General features: G+C 42.6%; 1 protein-coding gene across 2 annotated transcripts in view; it reads left to right on the top strand.

Annotated features, from left to right (window-relative positions):
• Positions 1-20099, top strand: part of BRSK2 (BR serine/threonine kinase 2) — a 731324-nt gene that overhangs the window by 10187 nt on the left and 701038 nt on the right. The gene's annotated exons all lie outside the window — the stretch shown is intronic.

The raw sequence follows: 20099 nt of genomic DNA, 5'->3' as shown, positions 1-20099 counted from the left end.
GATTTCCAGGCAGGGCAGAGCACAGCATGAGGAGCCTCTCTCTGAGCCAGCCGACTGAGGACAAGGCGGTAGCACCACTTTGAGCTGGCAGGAGAGCGCACATCAACTCAAACCGCCTGCCTCCTCATGAGGAGGATGGCCAAACAGGTAGCAGCAAGGTGGGTGGTGGTGGTTGAGAGTGAACTGGCCGAAGGGTGGGTGGGGAGAGCAAACTGACTGAAGGGATGGAGACGAAATGAAGACTGGGCAGGGAGCCGGATCAGTTGTGTGTGTGTGTGGGGGGGGGAGATGGAGAACTAGGGGTGCAGATGCTCTGTGCTGGGTCAGCTAGTTGTTGTTGTTACTTTTTATAGCTCATAGGAGAGGTGCTCTTATATGAGTGGGAAAGGTACTCTTAAGGTATAATAAGTGCTGATTTGAAATACAGAGTGGGTAACTGCCCTATCCCACAGCCTCCAAATGATGTACCTCCTTTATGGTGGTGGCTGTTAAACCCCAGTCCCAGAGACACCCAAGTGACAGCTATAAAGAAATTCTACTCAAGGCTTGTCTGCAACTCTGGAACACGGTCTTGTAGCCAATGTAAATCACAGCTCTTTAATGGATTGGCTAGCATTCTCTAACACTGTGGTAGCATAGATAAGACTAGACAAGATTATACCTTCCTTGTGAGGCTGTTCATCCTGATAATGCTATAAAATGGACTCGGTTGCTTCCTTTTTTCATGCTCACATCTGGGTAGGTTCTGGCTTTGTTCAGGTCCAGCATTTTCACACTGTAGATAAAATATGTAAATAGTGATTGCACACTATACCACCCCATATATAATGTTAAAAGGGATAGGAGAGGCACTGGGGCTCATTCTGCTCTCAGATATGTGATGACTGGTTGTGATTACTTTCTCAATAAGGCAGTGCCGGGGGTGGGCACTTTATATCAAGTATTGCATCAAAAGTGCTGCCCTTAAGACTGCTGGAGCTAGGACCCTGGCAGCATCAGCTCTCCACTGCAGTGTCTCATAGTGACCTCTGGAGGGGTTTGGGGGTCATGGATAAAAATGCTGGACTCCTCCCCTCTTTGTTCTTCCAGTGTTAGTCTCCATTTTGACTCTCCAAGGGATGGCTCTTTGCTTTGGTTTTTCTCTTCAGCCATGAGTTACAGCTGAAATAAGCTGCAGGCTCTTTAACATTTGTTCGTAACCTTTTCTTTAAATAAATCCCTGCCAGTCTTCAATACTAAAGAACTGTCTCAAGACCGCTTGCTTTGCTGCTTTCTCATCAAACTGGTTTTGCTCTGCTATTTGGGGACTGAACTGCCATTCTTCCCTGCCATTCTTCCCCTACAATGACTAGGTTCGCCTTTTATAGAAAAGATATATCTCAAGTGTGTAATACTGTATATGCAGTTTTTTCAAAATCAGTTTTGTTTTAATTTTTTCAACTTGGTTTGATTTTGTTGATTACATTATGCTGTGGAATAAGGGGAGAAAAGGGTTCCTGTACTTCACAGTTTTTCCTGAGTATAAAGGAGTTTCTCTGATAAATTTATATGGGGTCTTATGGGTTGGATGTTCAGTCACCTGTATATGAAGTATAACCTCCACAAGGAAGATTCTGGTTTGAAACAGGTCAGTGGACCAGCCTTCCATTGGAGTGGCAAAGGATATTATTACCAGAAAATTGGAGTGTTCCTTACTACATGATTTAGATCCTGGCCTGCCATCACGACGTCTGAAGTTATTGGATTGTCTCTTTCTAAAGCTTGTGTGATCCTGAAGGTGTGCAACTTTTTCATTTGCATTTCTAATGTGTGATGTTTTAATATCACTTTTCCGAAATATATTTCGATAGCCCATTTTAAAGAAGGTGCCCTGCATTTACACTTGGGTTTGCTTCTTCAGTACTGGAAGAGGCATACATTTTGTTGAGAAATTACAACAGGAATGTTCTGCTTTATTAACTATCAATAAAACAGAATCCTAAATGGTGCTTAAAACTGCCTCAAACAAGGCTTTGTTTATTAATACAGATCCAGCTCATAATAATAATATAGTGACTGTAACGATTCCCATCTCCAACTGTCAGCTTTCCTTTTCTTAAACCATGGACTATTCCATTCTAACTACCACAACCAAGCTACATTCTACAACCCACTCCTTTTTTATAGCAAAAGTTGTCATAACATTTTACTCAGTAACTTTGTCCTAGAATACAACTTAGAGGAAAATATAAGAAAATTCAAACTTTAATAACTTTTTAACAAAAACATGTTATTTCAATTGCTATGAAAGACCCTACACTGGTATTTAGGAATTCCAAAGTGTTCATAAATTAACATTTTTGGCCTACATTTTATTCTTGTGGGTTGTTGTAAGGTGCCTTTTGTTTCTTCACGTATGAGTATAGATCTCTGTGAACTATAACTGCTGACATTGACTGACATCCTGATTAATGAAGCAGGCTCTCAGGAACTTTTTTCTAGGGATGTGCACAAATCGATTTTTTCATTTCAATTTGTACCTGAATTGAATCACCCCTGATTTGTTTTGGGTCCAAATCTGCCCCCGCAAATCACCTCAGATTTGATTTGTACCCAAATTTTCTGAATTGATTTGGAGGGGTAGGGGTCCCAGTTTTTTCTGCTATGACAAAGGGCTTCTGGAGTGCAGAAGAACACTTGGGGGGAAAGTACCCGGTTGCTCTGTTGTGCAACAATGCACACATAACAGGAACATGGCACATTGAGGACAGTCCCACTGCGTTCCCATAGCTGTTGTGTACATGCTTACTTCCTTATCAGGATACCCAGCCAATGTCATCTGATTCTGCTGATATAAACAAAGGTTCTTGAGAACTAATCACATAATTATCTGCATTAATATTTTCAATTCCAGAAAGTTATTCATTCTCAGCTTCAGGGTTGTGAGCTAGTGAAGGTAATATCAAAAGACGTGCTTGAATCACCAGTGGGCTGGGCATTATGTTGATACTGAATACAGCTAAATTCATCTAAGTTCTCAGCAGAACTATTTGGTGTGTTAGCAGAACTGTAGTTTTTGGTTTGGTCCATAGCCCATTTCAATTTCCTATCCCTGTTTATCACTGGAGTGTGAATAGCAAAATAATCACAAGCCACCTAATGGCACATTGGGGAAATGACTTGACTAGCAAGCCAGAGGTTGCCAGTTCGAATCCCCACACCTATATTGGGCAGCAGCGATAAAGGAAGTTGCTGAAAGGCATTGTCTCATACTACGCGGGAGGAGGCAATGGTAAACCCCTCCTGTATTCTACCAAAGACAGGGCTCTGTGGTTGCCAGGAGTTGACACTGACTCGACGGCACACTTTACTTTAATACTGTATAATACTGCAATGTAATACTCTTGTTTTCTCTCTGATTCTTTGGAGTTACTTTATATACTAGTAAATTTCCAATTTGTTCAAGGCAATACAGATTGCATTTTTCCAATAAGATCTTAGTTTTTAGAACTTCCATCCTTTTGACAGGTTCAAAGACCAACACCTGCCACCCAGAAAAAGTTTGTTGTGGACAGTACAGTCATAATAATGTTTGTTCTGGACAGACATTTTGCATTCTTATTTGCTATATCAAAGACCTGTTTCATTTGAATTTTCCACTTTGTCACATAATCACTATAGTTTTATTCAAGTCTTGTATCTGTCAGCAGTTCGGACAGAAGATCTATAGGCAAGTGAGGGGTCTGAAAAAGGGAATAAATCCAGTGATCTCATTATGAGTGCAATTATCAGCATAAGCCAGTTTATTTAAATTATCTTTCCAGTTCCCTTTTTGCTTGTTTGGAAGAGTTCTTATAAGCATGCATAACAAAGTTCTGTTAAACCATTCCACCTGCCCATTTCCTTGGGGATGATAAGGAGAAGTTGGAGACCCAGTTACTTGACAGTACTGTCAATATGTAAAACAGCTGATTTTCAAATTCACCACCTTGATAATTAAGAATACGTTTCAGGAATCCAAACTTCAAAATGAAATAATTAAAAATTATGTTGGCTGTTCTGAGAAAAACAGGTTAAAAGATACTTAACTATCAAGTTGTATTGTCTTCCACAACATCTTTCTAGCTGAAGGAGATCAACTGAGATCGGCTCAAATGCTTTTGTGGTAGTTCTGTGGTAATATGATGTAAAGGAGCTTCACATATTAAGATCTGCACATGGTTTGTTAGAAATGGCTAATGTAGGTTTTTAGGTTGTTTTCATCATTTTGGTCTACTTTCCAGTAGGCTTATGACATCACCTGGCATTCTCTGTGTGTCCATGTCCATTTGACCTCCCCCCCACCGCCCCAATCACCAACTTCACAATGCCTGGACCAATATGAACCAAATCAGGTTCAGTTGTAGGGACACATAGAGGCACTTCAACGGTATAGTTTGTGACGATGTCATCCACCCCAGTCCAAGATGGCAGATGTGTAAACGTTTGAGGCGCAAGTGGGCTAACTTGTGAACTGCTTAATCAGTTTGAACCAAATTTGCTACAGCCGTAGGGACACATAGGGATGCCCAAAGGGTGTGGAGTGTGATGATGTCATCCACTCCAGTTCAAGGTGGCGGCTGCGCGAACATCCAAAGCACATGTGGACTGATTTGTGGACTGTCTAACCCAGGCATCCCCAAACTGCGGCCCTCCAGATGTTGCTGAACTACAACTCCCAGCATCCCCAGACACAATTTTTTGTGGCTGGGTATGCTGGAAGTTGTAGTTCAGTAACACCTGGAGGGCCGCAGTTTGGGGATGCCTGGTCTAACCAATCTAAACCAAATTGCATACAGCTGCAGTGAGTGACACACAGGGACACCTCAACGGCATAGTTTGTGATAATGTCATCCATCACAATCCAAGATGGCAGATGTATACACTTTTGAGGCGCAAGTGAGCTAACTTGTGAACCATTTAAATGATTTGAACCAAATTTGCTACAGCTGTAGGGACACCTCAACAGCATAGATTGTGACAGTCATCCAATCCAATTCAAGATGGCAGACACGCACACTTTTGAGGCACAAGTGCAATAATATGTGGACAGTCTAACTGATTTGAACCAAATTTGCTACAGCTGTATGGGCACACAGAGATGTCCCAAATGTGTAGTTTGTGATTATGACATCCACCTTGATCCAAGATGGTGAGCGTGTGAACTTTTGAGCTGTAAGTACACTAATCTGAGGACTGTCTAACACATTTGAACAAAATTTGATACAGTTGTAGTGAGTGACACACAGGGACCCCTCAATGGTATAGTTTGTAATAATGTCATCCACCCTGACCCAAGATGGTGGATACATGAACATTTGAGGTGCAAGAGATCTTACTTATGAACCTTGATTTGAACCAAATTTAGTCCAGTTGTAGAGATAGTGAAAGGAAAGTAGGCTGATTAGTTCTTACTAGAACAACTTGTTTTATTCTACTCTTATGCAATAGCTTCTATATATGTATTCTTCTATATCTGTATCAATATTTACCCTTAAGCTTCTTTTCATCTGGGTCTGAGTTGAAATCTGTTTATCTGGTCAAAGATCAAAATAAACTGAGCCAGAGCTTCACATAGTGCTGATGAAGAGAGGAGAGCTGATCTTGTGGTAGCAAGCATGACTTGTCCCCTTAGCTAAGCAGGGTCTGCCCTGGTTGCATGTGAATGGGAGACTTGATGTGTGAGCACTGTAAGATATTCCCCTTAGGGAATGGAGCTGCTCTGGGAAGATTAGAAGGTTCCAACTTCCCTCCCTGGCATCCCCAAGATAGGACTGAGAGAGATTCTTGCCTGCAACCTTGGAGAAGCCGCTGCCAATCTGTGTAGACAATACTGAGCTAGATGGACCTATAGTCTGGCTCAGTATATGGCAGCTTCCTATGTTCCTAAGAGTGACCAGGAGAACTGATCTCTAGCCAGATCAGTCAGTTTATCAGCAGTGAGGTATCCCATATTTTCATGCAGCTCCTTATAAACTCTCGCTCTATATCATTTGGGTAACACCAGTTGATTTTGCATGGTAGTCTTACGATAAAGGATGCCATCTAATATCCAGATATAGTCACTTCCACCCACACCATAAAATAGTTGCTTTATCCTATCCTTGTCTTTCTTTCACTGATGGCTTCTGTTATTTAATCTTTGCCTCTGCAGCAGGCTGTATAATTGGATCATCCCCCAGTGCTGTCTTCAGCTATTTCATATTTCTTACATTTCTATACCACCCCATACTATTGTTATTGTAATGGAATTGACTCTTATTGGAGATAAAATGGTATGATCAGTCCTCTTTAAGTTGCAATGTCCATTTTAATAGCAGTGATCCACTGGAACAAGTTGTCTCCTTAAACGTATTATACCACTCACAGTATTCATAGGACCCTTCCCAGTATTTTGTTTAGAATATTATGTATTTGAAGAAGTATGCATGACAAATTGCAGCATCCACATGTATTTTGCAAGACTGAGATTTTATACTAAAATTAAAGACTGTCATCAATTGATTCTTACTTGTATATACAGGAGAACCTCATTAATTGCCAACTCCATATCAGTGGTTTTGCATATCCGTGGTTGGGAAATTGGCCCTCGACCTCAGTATATGCCAGGAGGGGGGCAACTAAGGGGTTAATTTCTGCATATCTGCAGGTTGGGGGTGGCTGGAAATGGCCTCTAAGGTTATTTCTGACCACCATTTTGAGATTGGAAGCCTCAAAAAGGTTCTCTCTGAATTAAAAAAAAAAAAACCCAGGAAAAAACATTATTTTTGGAGGATTCTTTGCTATTGTGAGGCATTGCTGTGCTGCCGGGGACCTGTGGATCATGGTAGCCTCCCCCACCCCACATATTTCAGGGCAATTTTCCCCTTTTAAAAAGATTTTCCCAATCTCTGGAATCTAACCCCTATGATACAACAATATGCTTGTTGTAAACCACCCAGAGACGTGAGTTTGGGGCGGTATAGAAATATGTTAAATAAATAAATAAAATAAAATTCCATTGCCTCAATGCCTCTGTATTCATGGTTTCTGTATCTGTGGTAGGAGTGGAGAATGGAAACCCAGCGAATATGGAGGTTCTCCTGGAATGACAACATGTGGTCCCTAAATTATAGGAGCAGAGGATGCTGCCTTGTTCCAAGTCAGACCACTGATCTATCTAGCTTATCATTGTTTTCACTGACTGGCAGCAGTTCTCCAAAGCTTCAGGTAGAAGTCTTTCCCAACCCTACCTGGATATGCCAGGAATGGAACGTGAGACCTTTTGCATGCAAATAGATGTTCTACCTCTGAGCTATGGCCCCATCCCACAAAATTGTTTGCTATTTGCCCATTTCAGGGCCAAATACTCAAGTCACCCTGAATGTAAATTATATTGGTTTTTCTGCTATGGAAAATGTTCTTGACCCATAGCCTACAACTCTCAATTTATTTTGTTCTTATTGATATAACACTGGTCCATCCCTTCAGAAGACATATGAATATGTAAAATAAATGGTTGGGTGAATTTGGATAAGCCACAGCTGGAGATTGTGTCAACATTGAGCCGGCATAGTATAGTGGTTAGAGTGTTGGACTAGGACCGGGAACACCCAAGGTCGAATCCTCATTCAACCATGAAACTCACTCGGTGACTCTGGGCCAGTCATGTTTCTCTCAGCCTAACCTACCTCACAGGGTTGTTGTGAGAATAAAAATAAGCATGTACACCGCTCTGAGCTCCTGAGGAAAAGTGGGATACAAATGTAAAAAATAAAATAATAATAATAATAATAATAATAGCATTTATTAAATTGCATTTCTAAAATTGTCTGATGCTTTTCAGTCCAGCTAATGGACTCAGGGGGATATGATTGACTTTGTATACTACAAGACCTTGATTGTCTTCAAACCATCTCCAACAAGCCACATGCTATGAGGTGGGAGAAATAGCAAATCATATAATAATTTTGCATAAAACGCTTATAAATTGATAATGTCAAACAATGGCTTCACATGCAATATGAATGCATTATTTTTTCATATTCACTTTCTTTACACTTAAGATTATTAGTGGCTGACATGCAGCACAGCCTTACAATGTTAGAGCAAGTGCTCCTTCTCCACATGGAGCTGGTAAACTAGCCACTTGCAAGGTTTAGCTTACAATGTAGCATATGGGGAAACAATTTTCACTTCTTTCCCCCTCCACAAAAGCCCTTTTCTCTGCCACAAATATGTCCCAGAAGGATGTGCAGCCATCAGGGACATATTTGTGGCAGAGAAAGGTGTTTTTGCCAGGGGGGTGGTTATAAGCAAAAATAGCTTCCCTCCCTCCTCCTCCCTGCACTCTGGGCTGCGAGACAAGGTCTTTGTGAGCACAGAGCTCTTGCACTGACCTTGTAAGTCTGCACTGCATGTCAATTGTTCTGCTTTTCAACCAAAAAAAGTTCTCAGTACTGTTAGGAGGAGGAAGAGAAAGAAGAAGCTGAATTGTAATTAATACTGTCATGTTGTAAGAGTTTCCCTGGTCCTCTAATTGACATCTAGTGCATCCTCACTTCCTCATAACTCTTTCTGGATTATGTGGGTCTGGTATCCATCCGTTCATAGCAATGCCTTGAAAGTTTTCCTTAACAGTGGCCATCTCCATCTCCAACTCTTTCACTTCTGTAGGACCGTTCTTGATTTATCTGTTCTCTTTTTCCACTGATCTGCACCCACATGGAAATACTTTGTTGATGTTTATCACTTCAGGAATGAATCCTTGATTCAGCATCAGCCAACACCTGTGGCAGTACATGAAGTTTGCTGACATTTCCTTCACTCTCATGGTCACTTCCCACTGTTTCTGTCTTTTCCAGCCAGTAACAATACTGCTCCTCTCCAGCAGAGCTTCATCTGTGAGTGAGCCATCTTGTAAGTAACAGTGTGCCAACCAAGTTATTCTGCAGTTCCATGAAAACTGAATGAAGGATTGTGCTTTGTACCAAACAGGGATAATATTTTAAAGTGGAATGATATATACCTTTTCTTTCAAGTCCATGGTCCACAACAAAAAAATCTTGAGCATTTTCTCTAACCCCCTGAGAAGCACTAACTAAGATGGCATCGAGCTCTGTAGCATTCTTCTCGATAATAAACCTTTAGAAACCTTCTTAATTTAGACAGGGTCATCATGCAATCCTATTTGACATACTTCTCAAACCATTATGGGAGTAATTGCTTTCATTATTGCAATTCATTATTTTCATCTCTGAATAACCCTATCAAAGTCCCACTTCAATTTGATTTGCTACAAGAATCCAGTCTTTTGAAATTCAAGGCCCCAAGCTGTCCATTCATCTTAAATTCTCTCCTAAACAAGATCTAACAAGAACTACTTGCTTAGTTACTGCTGTTGTTGCCACATCTTTCTTTGGAGTTACTAGATGTGTTACTCTGTTGCTTAGACTGTTTAGCAAAAAGGTTGTGGCCCTGGAAGACCAGGAATAGTCTTTGTTAAACTGCTGAGTAATGTGCCTTCATAATACCAGTTGATCTTTCCTGCCACCTGGCTACCTTTTTCTCCAGAGTTTCTCATGTACCTACACAAATTCAGTGAAGCCATGCATTGTAGTTGGCACAGCCATCTCTCAGTTTCCATATGGAGACTTTCCATCCCATTGTTGTCCACCATAGTATGGCTTATTATGATCTGAAGAATTCAAGTATAGCTGAAAGCTGCAGATGCCCTCTAACTGGTCAGTAGTTATCCACCCCCAGCATAGTACCTCCAGTGACTGTTGCTGGTGTCTATCTTATGTTTCTTTTTAGATTGTGAGCCCTTTAGGGATAGGGATCCATCTTATTTATTTATTATTTCTCTGTGTAAACCACCCTGAGCCATTGCTGGAAGGGCGGTATAGAAATTGAATAAATAAATAAACAAACAAACCTTGCCTTAGATGCCCACAAAAATCTCAAAGGTTTAACCAGTAGAAAAGAGGACATTAACAAGAAGTCATTGTAGGTAAATTCCTGAATATTGTAACATGCTGTATTTTTTAATAGCAAGTATTTGGGGGGGTGAAAAGGGCTTTTCATGAAAAATGCTTTTCTTTACAGAATTGTATAGTAACCTCGGTGTTCATCTGGACTCTTATTGTTTTGTAGATACTTTTTCAAACCATTCAGAATCAGAATGCCCCTGTCAGATTCACCTTTTCTCTTCCGTCACCCTCTGCACATTCCTTCTCCTAAGTCTTTTGAAAAAGGGATGTCTGAAATGTGTTCAGCCCAAGCTGGATGGAGTTTGAAATCTCAGTACTGATAATGGGGAAACAACAAATGGGAAGAAGGAATGGGAAAGGCAAGTATAACAAAGAGTCAGTGTGAGCAAAGGCAATTAGGTATATAGCTTTGTTTCAATTGAGGAAGGAGGCGAAGGGGTTATGTAAAAAGCTTCTTGGAAAGGTGGGTTTTGAGGAGGGATCTGAAGGATTTTGGCACTATATAGTGTGGAGGAGGAAAAGACCAGGGCTGATTTCAGAGGTTGGCATCACTGAGAGCTGCCATGGCTGCATCATCTTTCAGGAGCTAAAGATTATTATTATTATTATTACATTTATATCCCACTCTTCCTCCAAGGAGCCCAGAGCGGTGTACTACAGTTTCTCTTTCACAACAACCCTGTGAAGTAAGCTAGGCTGAGAGAGAAGTGACTGGCCCAGAGTCACCCAGCTAGTATCATGGCTGAATGGGGATTTGAACTTGGGTCTCCCCAATCCTAGTCCAGCACTCTAACCACTACACCATGCTGGCTTTCTTTAAAGATAAAGCAAAGGGTTTTATTAGCTGTGGCCTGTACTGTTGGGCAACTTCTGATCCCTAAGACTACCTCATAGCCTCTCTATGATGGTGGTGGTGGTGGTGGTGGTGGAGAGACTCTTTTGGGGCTCACCCAGGTAGGAGGGGGCCTTTGGAAGAAAATTTGTTGAGGGCCCTCTGAAAGAAAATCTAAATCTAAATTGCCCCTGCATAATAATCACCTTACTTATTTATCTCTCCCTGAAACTTCTTAGTCCTCTTGGGACCAAGAAGAATCAGAACTTTGGTGATACTACTAAAAAAAAAATGGTGTCCATTTGGGGGACTGCTTATATCAAGCCTGCCACAGCTTTAACAATAAGCAGCATCAGCCAAAACACTTGTTACCAACTGATCTCCCCAGTCCTTTCTGCTTCTTGGAGCTGCTGCAAAAAAGACACAACAATTGTATTCATTATTGCTTTGGCGGCCCAATTGAAGAGTAAGCTTACCCCCACCTTCTGCTCTTAGGTTTTCCGGGTGGCTGTTTTCAAGGGGGCTATTGAAAAGTTCACATTAGACAATGGACAAGCTCACATTAAGAAAATAGCAGCAAATGTGCTCCATCAACTTTGGTAGGCCAAGATATTGTTTCCTTTTTTTGAAGAAAGGTTTTTAAAACAGGATTACATTGGATAAGATTTTGCCCCTGAAGAAGGCTTCGGCTGAAACATGTTGGGCTCAAATAAGTTTACAGCACCATGGGACTTTTGTCTCCTCATTTGCAACCATTTAAATAAGGCCTGCTTCAACTTTAAGAACCAACCAGTGGCAGCTGCCATCACCAGAAATTTTGATTTTTATTTATTTTTTGGTCTTTCTTTTTATATTAACTGCTCTGAGAGGCATTGGCCTAAAAGACAGTGCATAAATAACTCAAATGAGAGAACATACAATAAATGAAATGGGTTCTAGTCTATGAATGCTAATGCCGCAATAAATGAGTTAGTCTCTAAGATGCACAGTATTATTCTTGTTTTTATCAGGAGATAAATTTAGCCTTCAATTTCAGATTACGCTATTTACTTCTAGATGCATCAGTTTTCTACCTCCCACATAGTTTTGGTTCCTGCTACTGCATTCTGCTTGTCTCTCTTACTCATTAAACCTCTTTCCCCTTTACGTTTATCATTTTCACGTGTGCCTAGAAGGTAAAGTAGCCTGGCAAGGGGGATGAAAGCAGTGCCAGTGAGGTGGGTGGGGCTGGCAACAGAGTCAAAGGTAGGGCCAGCAGGAGAAAACCCACAGGAGGCAGCAAGGAGCCAGGGTGGTGGGACAGCAGGCATGTGAGGAAACATCTTCGGAGGATGGTATGCAGTCCTGCACTTGTTGCGCTATGGCACAGTTGCTGCCTGAGGCTGTCGCCTTACCTTGCCTCACCTCATAGGGGAGCTGCCCCTGCCATACTCATTTTATTTAGAAACTCACAGTGATTTCTGCATGGGTGCAGAGGTGCTCTTACCCCTGGACCTCAGAGCCAAAGTCCAGGGCCTCCACAGCCCCTGGGGGCCCCCAAATCCTCTTTAGTCAAGTCAAATCAATCTTTATTACGGCCTCAGACCAGCATAAAGTATAGGGGTGATTACATGGTGAGAGCAAGATAAGATAAAAGAAATGCTTGTATATAAAATAATACATATAAAAATATGAAGCCAATGTAAGAGTGATTACATGTTAAAAGTGAGATTAGATAAAAGCGATTACAAATAGAAATTAAAAATTAAAATTAAGAACATAAGGACTAATAGTACTAAAAGGACTAAAAATAGTATGCATGAGGTCCACCCTCTTTAGTCTTTCCCGGGTGGTGTGGTCACACAGCAGAGCATGTTAATGCTTAATTGGGGGGGGGGGCTCCAAAGGCCTCTAGGTCCAGGCTCCAAAATTACCTAGGTGTACCTCTGCATGAGAGTTTTACTTGAGGAACATATCATTTGCATCCTAGTCTTAAAAACACTGGCCCATATCCAGAGAAACCCATAACAAATGCACTCCTGGGTGTTTCTTCATTTGCACTATAGCACTTGCCATCACTGAACCACAAGCTGCTTTTAAAACTGCCCTCCGTGTGCAAAGCAGCTTGGCACTGAGACTTACTGCAGTGAGAACAAAGGGGAAAACGCAAGTGCTTGCGTGGCTGAGGGTCATTCGGAGTTGGGGATCACTGAACCTTATGTGGTAACAAATTGCACTGATATCTATAAAATTTATTTTTGTGTAATAATTGTGACATGAGATGTAGACCTTGAGAACTCTCCACTGTACAAAACACATATCAATTGAAGAATCACAAAGAATGAGTTTACATATTTTAAGTGAGCCTTAAAATTGCTGTGTTCTCCAAGCAATTTTACAAGGCCACTGTTAGTTCTCTGCTGGTGTAATCATTTATTGATCGATTTGTTCAATTTCTATACCACCGTTCTTTCACAGGACATCCCAAGGCGGTTTACAATAAGACTCCATTAAAACAACATTTAAGACCTTAAAATCAGTTTAACAATAAACCATAAAAAAACACATATACCCCGTAAAAAAGACAAACAGAAGCAGGCAGAGGGAAGTGACAGCTCATAAGGGGTCAAATGGTCTTTAGTTGTTTTTTTTAAAAGCAGCCACATATCTCAAAGAGTGGACATTCACTGGGAGAGCATTCCAGAGCCTGGGGGCAGCAACACAGAATAATAAATAATAAACTCACACAAAATATTTTTGAAAAATATTTTCAAAAGAAAGAGAAGTGGGAAGGGGAAGAGAAGGGAAATTTGTCCTTTGTCATGGACAGATCATCATCTGATGGGGTTTAGTTTTACTGCTTTGACCAACATCTGCAGGGGTGGTGGACCAATTAGAATGGTCCACTCCCGAAGGCTTATGGATCTGCTTGGTTTGCAGACAGGCCTTGGGGTTTACAGTGTCCAGAACTGGTTACTCTTTTGAGACCCTAGTGAATCTCTAGAATGTGGAGACAGCCCAGGTTATTGACGTGGTGGCTCCTGAGTGCCCTCTCCAGCTTGGTGGAGCCCGTTCTGCTCCTTGGTTCACTTTGGAACTGAAGACAATGAAACAACTTGGATAACAGCTAGAGTGATGCTGGAGTAATACCCACAACTAATTTGACCGAACACAGGCTAGAGACCATTTTAGGGCTACTCCGTGGTCGATGGGGGTGGCAAAGAAATGTTTTTTCTCTGCCTCCATTGCATCTGCCCAGTGTAAGCCAGCAGAGCTGTTTCATGTGACAAAGCCACTGCTTCACACAGGTCCCTGGCGGGAAGAACCATCAGCAGCCTGCCGTGACAAGTTTGCTTGTCATTTCACTGATAAAGCCGCTTGCATTTGTGTCAATTTGGACAAGATTTTGGCAGTTCCCGGAGAAGTGCCTTGGCAACCATCTGGTCCAATTGTGTTGGATTATTTTCAGTAAGTGCAGCCTGAGAACGTTGACAAAATCCTAGGCAGTGTGTGAGCAACAGCACGAACTCTGGGCCTTGCCCTTCACAGCTAGTAAAATCTGCCAGGGAAGAAATGGGTAGGTGGCTGGAGCCAATTATTAATGCTTCATTAAGCGAGGGTAAGATGCCATCAAACCTCAAGCAGGTGGTGGTAAGCCCACTATTAAAAAAGCCCTCCCTTGGTTCCACCAACCTTGATAATAGGGATGTGCAAACTGGTTCGAGTTCAAACCAGTTCGGTTCAACGGTTTGAACTCAGACCAAAACGGGCATTGCTTCGAACCAGTTCAAAGCTCCTGGGGTCCATTTCAGGTCTGTCCGCCATTTTGTGACACATCGTTTTGCTCAGTTTGGCTCATCGGCTGTCCTCCATTTTGTGAGACTTGTTTTGCTTACTTTGTATTGGCTGAGCTATTGATTCTGTGATTGGCCACAGATGAGTCTGGCTCTCTGATAGGCTGTGCACTGTGACAGTGTTTGAGAGCTGGCGCCCTGTTGGCCAGGGGGTGGAATGCAAAGGTACAGGCTCCAAAAGGAGGGAGTTTCAAACCTATTTAAACCCAAGCCTCTGGCCTGGAAAATTCTCTCTGGTTCCTGCTTGGCTCTGGCCTGTGTGCTGCTCTCTGTAGCTGCTGGTGTGTGAGTCCTTTCAGACTAGCTGTGCATCCCCTGTGTTCCCTTCTTTGCCTTCTCTCTCTGCCCTGTCCTCTGCTTTAAACCTTTTACCAGTCTCTGTTTTTCTCTCTGCTGCTTCTCTCTCTCTCTCTCCCTCTCCAGAGCTACCTGGCCCTCCCCCCGCCACCTGCATTGCCCTGCATCCCTCTCTCACTCTTCTCCTGTTTTGCTTTGATATTTAACTGTTTGTGTTTATTTTTCCCTGCATCCCATCCCAGTCCTCCTCAGTTTCTTTGGCTAGGGCTGCCTGGCCTGGCCCTGCTCATCCCTTCTCCCCGCACTTGCATTGCCCTGCATCCCTCCCTCCCTCACTCTCTTGCTCTGCGCTCTCGCTCTCTCTCTCTCTCTCCCTCAGTCCCTTTAAACTTTAAACCCCAGTGTGTGTGGTGTTGTTTGTTTCTCTCCTGTGCTTAGCCATATCTCTCTCTCTCTCTCTCCCCCCCGCCACTCTCCCACTCTTTTGGTGGCTGCCTGGCTGCCAGCACCCACTTTCCTTCCTTCCCTCCATTCCCACTCAGACTTATCACCAGCCAGCCTTTTAATTTATTTTCAAAGTTCTTATTTTAAATTGTTTGTTTGGGTGGGTGAGTCGCTGGAAAGCGTCTCATTCTGCCCTCCCCCATGCCCCTGGCTGTGCCCACCTGTGCTGCCCTGTGCTGGGTGCCAGCCTTTGCTGCCACTGGTCTCTTTTTTGTCCTTGCTTCCTTTGATCAGTGTGTGGGGCAGAAGATACCGGAAGATGAGGGGTGAGTTCTGACTTTTTGTTGTCCCCTTTCCCCACTAGTGGGTTTTAAATAGGGTGTCCTTATTTTGCATTTGGGTGGGGGAAGGGATATTTTGTGTTTTTTCTTGCAGGTTGTTGTGTCTCTCTTTTTGCAGGTTGTTTCTCTTTTTTAGAGGTTCCTCCCCCCCCCCCGCCCATCGTTTGGGTTATTGTTGATTGCTTTGTTTTCATTGTTTATTGCATTGTTGTGTGGGGTGGGTGGGTGGGTAGGTTTTTGTGTTAAAAGGGGTTTTAGTTAAATAGGATTAAAAACCCTATTTTTAAAAAAAACTTTTGGTTTAGGTTCCCTTTTCCCCATTTAAAAAAAAAAGGCTGGTAGGTTAGTTTTCTTTTATTCATTCATTCATTCATCCATCACATTTATATACCACCCAAACTTTCGTCTCTGGGCATCCAAACTTTTGTCTCTGGGAAGCCCAGTGGTTCAGCGGGTGTGCCTTGGCACCTTGCCTGGTGTGCGGGAGGCTCGACCTACCAGGCCCACCAGTGCTGAGCAATGCATTGCCCACTACTTGGAGGAGCCTGTGGAGGAAGACCCAGAGATGGACTGTGCACAGTTCTGGGCAAGCTGCCACCAAGTCTGGCTGGACCTGGCAGTGGTTGCTGTGCACCTCCTCTCCTGCCCTTCAAACAGCATCCAGAGCAAGCGGGTGTTTTCATGTGCTGGCGACGTGGTAACAACTGCTTGGTCCCAGTTGGACCCTGGTGTGGTCGAGCAGTTAGTTTTCCTCAAGGTAAACCTCCCCCTGCTGGGCTACCACGAGCTGGAGGTTGAGCTGGGCAAGTGATTGGCCCATAGTTGAGCCATGTTGTTGATCACCTGCCTGGCAGCAGCCTCTGCTCATCCCTACCCTCCCCCCATCCACCTTCTGCTGACATGAGTGACAGCCATGCCAACCAAGTCGCAGCGTGCCCACCACTAGTGCTGTAACTTGGCAACTGATACACCCTGCCCACTGCCGTAACCCACTGCTGAACACCAGCCCCTGGTTCCACCTGAGCACAGCATTCCGGGGGCTGTGGGCACACACACACAAACTATTACAAGGCACCGGCAGTGGTCTACATGTGTTGTAAATAGGTAAATTTCCAAAAAACTTGATTTTTAAAAATATATAATTTATAAAAGCTTGATTTTTAAAAAATATATAATTTATAAAAGCTTGATTTTTAACAAGCTGGATCCAAAAAAGCTTGATTTTTAAAAAGATAATCTCAAAACAGCTTGATTGGTCGAAAGATGCATTTTTAAAAAGCTTTATTTTAAATATATAATTTATAAAAGCTTGATTTTCAAAAAGATGAATTCCAAAAAAAGCTTGATTTTTAAAAAGATAATCTCAAAACAGCTTGATTTGATTGTTGAAAAGATAAATTTTTAAACATGCTGATTGATTGTTCAAATGATGAGTCTTTGAAAAGCTTGATTCTCTATTGATATAAACATCTTGATTTTTAAATGGGTTCTGCTGCTAGTGGGGAGGGCAGGGTACTGGGACTGTGCCCAAAACTATGTCTGTAAATATTTCAGTGTATTACGTGTACTTGTCTAGTTAGAAAGGTGTGTGTGTGTGTGTGTGTATGTGTGCACGCATGCATGGAGGCTTTTGCTGGTGTGTGTGTGTGTGTGTGGTCAGTAGGTTTTTTCTTACCTTTAGTGTTTTCGGTCTGGTCAGTGTATATAGTTGTAAATATTACTGTATAGCTGCTGTATAGCTGGATTCGTATATATGCTATTATGTCCTGTATTTATCTATTTATCTAACATATTTGTATACCAATGCCGTCCCCCTCCCTCTTCTCTTCACTCTCCAGTTGGTTCTGCTGACACACGCATGCACCAGCCATGATGAGTATGTGGTTTCCCGCCAAACTGCGTTGTGTGTGTGACCTCCACTGATCCACCTCTGAGCTGGACTCAGAGGTGCCTGGAGCCTGAAATTAATTCTTTAAAAATTCATAAATAAATAACAATAAATCCTATCAACTTGGGGGCAGCTTGGGGGAGTTGAGGCTGGCCCTGCTGGATCCCAGACCCACTTTGGGGTGCCCTGTCACCCCCCAAAGGGGTGGGGTTGCCACAAATCCCCATTATTCCCTATGGGAAATAAAAAAAAATCTTCAAAAATTCACCAATAATCAGAGAAGTGTCCGATTGCCTTGGGGTTTGGTGGGTGGGAGGCACCCATGGGTGCCTCCCACTCAACCCAAGGTTGTACCCCTAGGTGCTCTACATAGGCTATAATGGGCCGGTTCAAATCCCCATTATAGCCTATAATGAACCTTCCAAAACTGGTTCAAACTGGGTTTGAATTTGAAGCAAACCAAAGGAGGGGTTTGAGCAAAACCAAAAACCCCACCCAGGTTTGAAGCCAGTTCGAATTCAAACCAAAGAGGCCAAGCCGGTTTTGTGCACATCCCTACTTGATAAATATCAGGCTCTTTCAAATCTTCCCTTTTTACACAAGATGATAAATTGTGTGGTGATTGTGCAACTGTAAAGGGTCTTGGATGATACAGATTATCTACAGCCTTTTCAGTCTGTCTTTTGGCCTGGCTTTGGGACTGAAACTGCCTTGGTAGCCCTGGTGGATGACCTACACCAGGAACTAGACAGGGAGCATGTGCCCTATAGGTTCTGCTGGAGCTCTCAGCAGTTTTTGATACCATCAACCATGGTATCCTTCTGGACTGATTCTCAGGTGTTGGGTGTTGCGGGTGGTGCATTGCAGTGGTTCTGATCCTTTCTTGTGGGGGGAGGGTGTTACAGAAGGTGGTGCTGTGGGACTTCTGCTTGATTCCTTGGCCTATGGGGTCCCGCAAGGCTCAGTATTGTCCACCATGCTGTTTAACATCTACATGAAACTGCTGGGAGAAGTCATCAGGTAGTTTGGACTGATGATCAGCCCATAGTCTAACTGTGCTGTTTGGTCATGGGAGACAGTGCTAAGGAAAACAAAAGCCTTTCAAAAGCAATAGAATTGCTCAAATTACTTGCTGCACTGTCAGCCAGTGGAAAGGGTAAGGAACACATCCTTTGGTCTTATAGCAAATGTTTATATATGTAATGGTGCAGGACATATATTGAGCACAGTCAAAGCATAATAGTAGGAGAGGGATTGGAGCAATTAAGTTTCTCCTAAAGCAAATTCCTGAGAACTTATGTAGGAAAGAAATTCTTCCTGAAATTGGTTTATCTGCTCCCTTAGATTCTGATATAAGAAGCAGTAATCTGCATAAGGTTGTCACTGCATGACTCCTATTGAGTATGCAACAACTACTTCTCCTTGATGAATCAAAAGATGCATCAACAGTTCAGTGGGGCCCAAATACGCATTGTAATGTAGATGCACATGTGCATCCTTATTGACTGTGCACACAGAAGGCTGCTCGATGGGTCAGGGCACAAGAATAATGCAATCTAGGAACTCAATCAAACAACGTTAAGACACTGTCAGGCACCAAGCTGACATGCTAGCTGACCACAAAAGTATGCATTGCTTGGCCATTTGAAAATGAGATGATACATGAAAAGGACTGGGGGTTGTCCTAGCATCACGTCCCCAATGATAAGATCAAATGCAGGCAGGGGTGGTAAATTCCTGTTTATTCAAACTATTTCTAGGACATCAAAACATTTGGATAAATAAGGCTTCAAATAATTGAGGGAATTATTGTGTAAGTACTTCACACCAGGGGACATAACCTAGATTCAAATAAGAGTGAATAGTGAGTTTCAGATCAAAGAGTAGCTGATAACGGGGTTTTGCTCTGTGTGTGTGGGGGGGGGGGGGTGTTGGCATAAACAGTTGTGTGATTATTAAGGGATCAAGAAATACCAAGGCACTTCTTCATCATGCTCAGAAAAATAGGCCAAAAACACTTGCCTCAATAATCCAAACACCAGAATGCTGATAAAAATAAGTGGAATCGCAAAAGTTTTATTATTAGTAGTAAACTTGCTATGAAGACTTTCATCAGCCACAAAGCAAAATGTGAGTAGGAACTCAACTTTGAACAAATCCCAGTCATAGTATACTTTCCCATTTGGGTGAATATTATGTGGTGAAAACATGTGTAGTGTTGTTTGATCTCCCATAAGCCCATAGAAATGCAGAAGAGAAAGAGCTGGATGCAAACTCTTATGAGAGGAATGAAACTCATGAAAGAGAACTTCTCTGCTCCCTCCTCCTCCTCACTGCAGCCTCCTGAAAAGCTTCTCAGGGGACTCATCCATACTGCTTGCAAGTGTGGAATGCTACTCTGGAGGCTGCAGTGAAATGGGGAATCACCAGAAACCCGGTGAAGACACCAACTGTGAGCAGAGCTCTGCTTGTGAG

The sequence above is a fragment of the Hemicordylus capensis genome, chromosome 1 (genome assembly GCF_027244095.1).
Source record: "Hemicordylus capensis ecotype Gifberg chromosome 1, rHemCap1.1.pri, whole genome shotgun sequence".
In the NCBI taxonomy this organism is placed as follows: Eukaryota; Metazoa; Chordata; class Lepidosauria; order Squamata; family Cordylidae; genus Hemicordylus; species Hemicordylus capensis.
The sequence above is the reverse complement of the archived record's forward strand: the minus strand, read 5'-3'. Positions and strand labels throughout refer to the sequence as shown.